Source organism: Gossypium raimondii, chromosome 4 (genome assembly GCF_025698545.1).
Source record: "Gossypium raimondii isolate GPD5lz chromosome 4, ASM2569854v1, whole genome shotgun sequence".
Lineage (NCBI taxonomy): Eukaryota > Viridiplantae > Streptophyta > Magnoliopsida > Malvales > Malvaceae > Gossypium > Gossypium raimondii.
The window spans coordinates 1,607,349-1,615,879 of NC_068568.1; the positions used below are offsets into that span (position 1 = coordinate 1,607,349).

At 22.8% G+C, this 8,531-nt stretch overlaps 1 long non-coding RNA gene across 1 annotated transcript; it reads left to right on the plus strand.

The window, feature by feature from the left end:
* The first annotated feature begins 4,582 nt into the window (after positions 1-4,582).
* LOC128040550 (uncharacterized) lies at positions 4,583-6,308 on the plus strand. The gene is made up of 3 exons (XR_008195215.1): positions 4,583-4,696; positions 5,141-5,214; positions 6,034-6,308. It is a non-coding gene; the product is annotated as an uncharacterized LOC128040550 (long non-coding RNA).
* Positions 6,309-8,531: the final 2,223 nt, after the last annotated feature.

An 8,531-nucleotide genomic window follows, 5' to 3' on the forward strand; every position in this document is an offset into this window, starting at 1 on the left:
AAATTTTATTTTTTATTAAAAAGTAATAATATAAATTTGGAAAATAAGCAATAAATAGTAAAAATAAAAATAATAAAAAATTAATTTAATTTCAATTTTTCAAAATAATATAATATGACTTTTTTTAAAATTAATGAAATTTTTTTTAAAACAAAAAACAATAATTAATTAAATATTATATTACTTATTAAAGAAAATTATTTATATATTGCCATTTAAATTCCACAACTTAAGTATATTAATGAATGGTTAGCAAAAAATTTACTTAATTGAAAAATTAAAAAATTATAAATACTAATTTAAATATTAAAATCATTTATTTAGATATTTTTTATAAGGATATAATATGCAAAATTAGATAATTTCAATAAATCTTTATTAATAAATATTTATGAAAATTCTAAAATAATTAAATGATTTGAATAGTTTTAAATTGAATTATAATAATATAATATATTATTCTTAGTATTACATTATAAATTAAACTAATCATAGCTTTAATTAAATATATGGTAATTAGTAAAAATGTATATTAAAATAAAATTATCTTTTATTTAATATTAATAATATTAATAATCACCTTATCTAAATCATTACATAAATTATATTACATTTATCTCAATAAATTATAGTTTAATTAATATCTATAATAATTATATTATATTATAATAAATGAATATTATTACTAAATATTTAATATTAAGTTTAAATTATTATAACATAAATACTTCCCAATAATTTTACCATATTAAATTATTTATATATTTATTTATAAATTTATAAATATTTTTAATTTTTATAAATTTAATTATTCAAAATTATTAAATTTATAAATAATAATAATAAATTATATATTTTATAAAATTTTCAATTTTTAAAATATTGATTAAAAATTTTAATGATTTATAAATTTAATTTTTAAAAATTTAAATTAATAGAAAATTTTAGTAAAAAATAAAATTATTTATACTATTTAAATTTATTATTTAAAAATTTATATATTTATATTAATAATATAAATATTTATAATAAATTAAATTATTTAAATATAATATTTAATAATTATATTTTAAAATTTAATATTAAAATTACAATTAAATTAAATTAATTATAAAATAAAAATTTTATAAATTATAATTAAATAATAATTATTTAAATTAAAAAAAATAAAATTAATTATATATATTAAATTTTTAACTTAATAAGATTAAAGTATTAATAATAATTTTGAATATAATTTAAATTAATAAATTATTAAATTTAAACATTACTATATTAAATTAGAATAAAAAAATATTTAAATATAATTTATATAATTAATAAAATTATTTCAATCAAATTTAAATATTAAATTATTAATATAAATTTATTAATATATAAAATTTAAATATTTAAAGTTAATAATAATTTTATATAAAATTATTATCAAATTATTACAATTTATACAAGATTAATTACTAACATTTAATAATTTTATAAAATATAATTTATTATAAATTATATTATAATAATATTATATTTATAAATTTATATAAATTATATTTAAAATTAAATAAGTTAAATATAAATTTATAAATATTACAAATTATCAATAAATATTTAAATTATTTTAATTAATTTTTCATATAATTTTCAAATTTAAATTTATTAAACATTATTAACATAAATTATAAATTAAATTTAAGTGAAATAATAATATGATAATATAAAAAACAAAATTATAAAATAATTATTAATTTTAATAAATTAATTCAATTTACATTAATAAATATATTAATAAAAATTAAAATTAATAAATTAGATAAAATATTATAAAATTATTAATTAAAAATTAATAAATTATTAAATATAATTTATAAATATTATTAATACAATTTTATATAAATAATTTTACAATATATCTATTAAAAATTTTTAATTTTCATGTTTAACTCAAAATCTTTTTTTTATTATTAAAATCAATTTAACAATTTACTATTTTCAATGTTTATTTTGTTAATTTTAATTTAAATCCTTTCATAAACTTTTTATTCATTAAAAATCAATTATTTTAACATACATTCATTTGAATTATACAGGATAATTAAACTAATCTCATTCCATGATAAATACAATGATCATTAAATAAACATTAAAATTACTTAATCAAAAATTTATGAAAAGTATTATTGAAGAAATAATTTATTAAATGGAATTTAAAAATAAAATGTTAATATCAATGACTAATTATAAAATATTAAAAACCAATTATAATTAAAATAATTTATTTAATAGTAAATATAATTTATATAATTTAATAATCATTTTTTAATTTTTTAAAGATGAATACCTAAAATATAAATTTATTAATAATTTAATAACATTGAGTATAATTTAGCCTCAACTACCCATCGTCAAAGGTTTTGATTTGGGGCCTCCGGAAGCCGCCTCCTCCTTGGTCTCTCAAAACAAGAGGGGAGATGGATTTAAACAACTTTTGATTCGGCTTTCTGGAGGATGCAACCCCCCTTGATTCAAGAAGAGATGGGAGATGGGTTTCACTTTAGGCTTCAATATTCCTAAACATATGCTTAAAAGAAACAATCACAGTTTAAACATGACGCCACCAAACTTAGAATTCCACACAAAAATGGATTGGCTGTACCCCAACAAGCGTAGGAAATACGGCAGAAGCTCAGCTTCATGGCCCCCTCAAGCGAACATCAGATAGACCCACACGATCCTTACAAGATATACAAGTTTTTGATAGCCGTCATATCTCTAAGTTAATGAATATCATTAAATCGATTCTAATAATACTCTCAATTGATATCTACATTTTAACAATGATATTTAAAGAGTTGACCTCAATAATAAATACTTTTCTCCACCCCGGGGCGGGCATATTCACAAAAAATTCAAAAAGTTAATTTGACTAATCTTTTGGTTAAACCCCAATTTGATTACAATGTTTGTGTGGAGACAAAATTGATTTTTACTTTTATTAGTTAAACAGCAATACACGGTTCTCTTTTAGAATAACTCATGTATGGCCCCATTAGAGAAAGCGGAGGTTTATGCCCACACAATCATTGAAACGTAATTCCTTGCTACCCACCCACCACCTTCATGCCTCAAGTCACAAACATGTTGAACCATGGACGAAATAAGAAAATATTTTAGGATTAAAAATTACGATAATTTTATCATTTTAATGATTTATATTTTTATATTTTTTAAAAAATTAAATTAATGTTTTTTATATTTTTAGGGGCAATATGTAAATTTATCTTTATTAATTTAAAATTTTAAAAATCACAAAGGACCTAAATAGAAAAAAATATTTTAGAGGAGTGGGACTCCTACCAGCCTCCTAATTTTGCCTTTATTATTATATAGGTTATTTTTAAATTTGATCATTTTATAATTTTGATTTATGAATTTAAATTTTATTAATGTGTGGCCATTAAATATTTTAAAATTGTACCATATTATCATAAAAAAATTTTATATAAAATTTTTAAAAATATATAAAAAATTGTAATTTAAAATTTTTTCAAACAATGACGCATCATATCTTTAGGAAATCTAATTTCAAAAGAAAAAAAATCTCCTGAGGACTGTTTTCCATTTTGAAATTGATTTGGGAATTAGATGATTGGGTCCCGATTAAAGGTGTTAATCAACAGGGTCAAGTTGGGTTTAGGCCGGGTCTAAATATGATATTAATATACTTTATATTTATCTAAATCTTGACCTAAAATATGAATTTAAAATTTTGCCTAAACTTGTACATATTTGTAAAATATTAACCTAAACTCATTTTAAGCCCACCCTTTTGTTTTAAATTTTTTAAAAAATTTATCTATATGATCGTTTATTTTAATATTTGATAATTTGATAATTTTTATTTATTGAAAATTTTATATAGTCACCTTTAACATTTTTTAATATTTACATTAGAGTAGAATTATATATTTAATATAGGTTTGTTTTTTAATATGTTCTAAATTACATAATATATAAAAGTAATATAATATAAAGTATTATTGTAATGACCCAAAAATTCACGGGCATCGAAAAAGTATAATATCGGGCCTCCGTCTTAGTAAATTGAGTTCGAAAATAATTATTAGAAATATTTATTAAACTATTTGTGTGTTTAATTTGGTTTTAGATAGGTGAATTTAGCTTAATTAAGAGTAATTAGTAAAAAGGATTAAATTACAATAGAAATGAAAGTTTAATTATAGATTAAAATAAAATAAGAGGGACTAAATAGGTAAATAAGCCAATGGCTTGAGATTAGGCGGCAATACATGAAAAATCTTAGATTTTTCTTGATTTATATTATAAAATATTATAAATTATATTAATTAAAATTAAAATAATATATTATAGGAAACAAATAAGATAAAGACAATTGTGTGATGATAAATAATACATGTGTAAAATATATAAAACACACTTGTAATAAAATAAAATAATTTCTTATAATTTAAGTAAAAGATATTTGTGAATAAAATATTATTATATGATTATTATAATATATTATTATTATTATTATTAACTAGAAATAAAGTAAGTAAGTAAAACAAAAGAAAAAGAAACAAAAGAAGAACAGAAAAGAAACAGAGAAAGAGACTAAAACAGAGGAAGAAAAAGGGTAAGAAAAGAAAGGGGGAAAATTTAGATTTTGGAGCTTGAAGTTTAATAGGTAAGCTAAATCAAGTCATTTTCTCATAAATTTGATGTTTTTGGAACCCTAGAGCGAAATACTCTTGGATTTAAGTTAAAAATTTGAAAGTTAATAGATTTTTGAGTAGGGTTTATGTTGAATAAATGATGAAATTGAGGTTTTATTTGATAGAATTTCTAGTTAGAGTTGATAAAAGGATTAAATTGTGAAGTAAGCTATAAGTTTTATGTTTGTAGGGATTAAATTGAGGAAAATTCGAAATTAATGAAATATGCTGAAAATTTGGTAGTTAAATTTGAGTTTAGAAGAAATTTGAATAGAAATAGAGTGTGAATTAAATTAGAAAAGTAAATAAATTTAGTTAGGATTAAATTGAAATTAAAGTATAAATTAGATAGAAATTTTATTCTTATTATAAATTAATGTTGTAATTGATGGTGTAAATTATTATTATTTTCGTAGCTAACAAGGAACTCGAGGCATCGGCATACAAAGGAAAGGAGAAGGTTATTGAGGAATAATCGAGTAAAATTCGGGTTTGTATTACTATAATTCAAATTATTTATTATTTGATGTTAAATTTAAATTATGTGTATGGTAAGCATATGATAAGGTAAGTGACTTTATTGAATTGAATTTGGAAAAAAAAATTAAAATTGAATGAGAAAAGTATGTGTTGGCATTGAACTGTGTTTTAATTAGTGAATGAAAAAAAGAAGAGTATAATTGATATTGAAAATGAATTTTTGAAATAAAAGTGAAAATTAGATTGTGAAATTTATATACCCTATTAACTAGTCGGGCTGAGTCGGATATAATTGGCATGCCATAGGATTTAGAAGAGTACGAGATTTATCGGCTTTGCCGATCAGGCACTTTATGTGTCTTATCTCAGGCACTTTATGTGCCGTATCAGGCACCTCGTGTGTCGTTTCAGGCACCTATGTGTCGTATACTGATTAGGTACTATGTACCGTTTTAGGCACAATGTGCTGTATTGGTGTGTTTGGGTTGGAATCCGTGTATCTGTCAAAGTCCAGATTGTTAATAGGGTGAATAATTGAAATAAGAAAATTTAAAATTGTGGATTGAAATTTGAGATTGAAAATGAAAGGCATGAATTTAATGTTTATATAGTGATTGAAATTATTACATGTGATATATGATTGAAATTGAAGAATAGCTAAAAATTGTATTGTTATTGTTAGTTAATGAAAGTTTATAAATTAATTGATATTTAAGAAATCGGATAGTTACATGCTTGGTAATTATAATTCTTTGTTGTTATTATAATTTGAATTATGGTAATACCACTGAGTATACAATACTAAGCGTACGGTTGTTTCCGTGCGCAGGTTGAAAAGGGATCAGAGTCTCGGTTCAGCATTTAGGACAATCCCGACTCCGACATAAAGATTTTGGTGATGTTTTCTTCCTTTAAGAGAAAGTGGCATGTATATAAGAATTATAATAGTTATTTTGGTATGTTATATAGTTTTGTTGTGAAATAAGATCTTATGTATTATGATCTCCAATCTTAGACCCTAAACCGAACAAATTCCAATGCTGCACCTATCAACAACTTCCATCAAATTCCAATGCTGCACCTACAAATACTAACCTAGTATGGACGGGGTTTCACAAAGGTCCATTTTAACGGCCAGACAGACCAATGCTTATATTTAGTTTTTCAAAAGAAACGGCCAATCGAATCTCCTCCGTCAATAATTGTTGTAGAATAAGTTTTGATTTAATATATAGTTTTAAATCAAAATTAAGGTGTCAAATTATTTTTCTTGTCCTTGTCTCTCGAAAACTTACTCCACAAGCAACGAGGAGACAACAAATTTTAGGAGAAAGACACGTGAATATAATTCAAAATAATTCTTTTGTAATTTCTATTCGCATAGATTTTTTAAAAATATTTTTCTTAATTTATTATTTTAATTCATTTTTATTAATTATTTTACTAACATGTAAGCACATGTAGAGTGTTACGTTAACGCGTGTTTTTGATCATTAATCAACTAACGACCATATCATTAATTCTGTCAAAAAATTATCATTTTAAACAATAACGAAACCTTCTTATAGTAACGACCCAAGTGGACATTAGTAGCGATTAATTGTTAAATTCAAGTACTAAAGTAGATAAAAAAATTATAAATATTAAAGTGGACTTTGTTGCTAAGTTCATGTGACAGGTTATGTTGTACTAATTATTTTTGTCTAAGCCTTCTTAAATATGAGATAAATATTGATACTTCACGTAAACTTTGTTTCAATTTGTAATGTTATATGTGAATTTTGATTTTGTATGACTTTATATATAAAATTTTACTTTGATTCAATTTTATAAATCACTAGCAACATTATCGACATAGCATCATTTTATGTTTATAAATTGCACACAAGAACAATTATATTAATCCAATATAAAATATTTATTTAAATGGGTATAATTGAATCAAAATTAAAATTTAATATAGATATTTGAGCCACAATCAAAGTTTCATGTACATAATTGCACCAAATTAAAATTTATGTATCGAATTGCACAATTTTATATGTACATTTGAACCACAACTAAAATTTATGTATCGAATTGTACATTAAAACAAAATTTATATAAATATAATATTAAACTTTAGATTTGAAAACGTAAATAAAAGTGGATTTCATCCCAAACTGAGGACAACAGTTGGATTGATCCACGCAAATTCTCAAATATACCAATCGAGAAACCCTAAACCCTAAACCCTAAACCCTAAAAGGTTAGAATACTTATTTTTTTCTTGAATAGAAAATGTTGAATATTTAAATTAATTAACAGTTTAATACTCAAATAAAAAAAATTAACACATTTAAAATTGGGAGTCATTATTATTTGCAAAATTTTATCTAAATATCACCTCAGATATTAATAAAATTAATATCAAACCTTAAAACGGACAAGGACATGCATATATTAAGTTTAACATTTGAAACTTCTTTTCCAGCCGTAGTTCACATTAACACTGAAACCTGTACGGGAGAGTCCTGCAATCAAGAAAAGAATCTAAGCTGTCTTGCACCAATGGCGCTATATAATGGCCTGGAGATTAAGAAAGGATTTCCCCGTCACTTTTTTGTTTTTTAATTTCGTGGTCTTCTAAACCCACCCAACCAATGAGTTTTTACAGTGCTATGTTTTTCCTTTCTACAGTCATGATTTATGAACAATACATTTACAGCTATCAGTTTTTGTACCCTTTACAGGCTTACTCGGATGTCTTTTCAAGTTTCACCGCGTTTACATTGTCTTATCTACGTACAATGACCGTGTTTTTGTTTTTTCCTTTACTCCAGGAACTCATCTTTACTAACACAGCAAAGCAGCCTCATTGTCTATATTTTTCCTGCTCTTTTGCTTAGTTATATTTGTGCAGCTGATTACAAGCACATACAATAATTGGACGATCCCCTCTTTGCATATACAACTTTTTACCCACCTTCCATGGCAACTCTATCCAAATGGTATTCTCAAAGTCACTCACAGGTACTGAAATCAAAAAGAGGTTGTCAATCCCCTCAAATATCCGGCCTTCTTTGCCAAGTTTCAATAGAAGCCATGCTGTCAGAATTAAGCTAATGTACGGGACAGAGATCTGGCCAATTGTCTGCACTATCCGCAAGAAAGGGTACAAGAAGTCTGTTTTCTCCGGTCCATTATGGAGAAATTTTGTTATTAGTAAGAAGCTTAGAATTGGAGATAGAATCCGCATGTACAAAGTGCACGATGTTTGTTCTGACTGTAGGCTCGAAGTGGAGAAACCAACAGCAACCAGCAACATGGAGCTTGCCATGGGTGCAA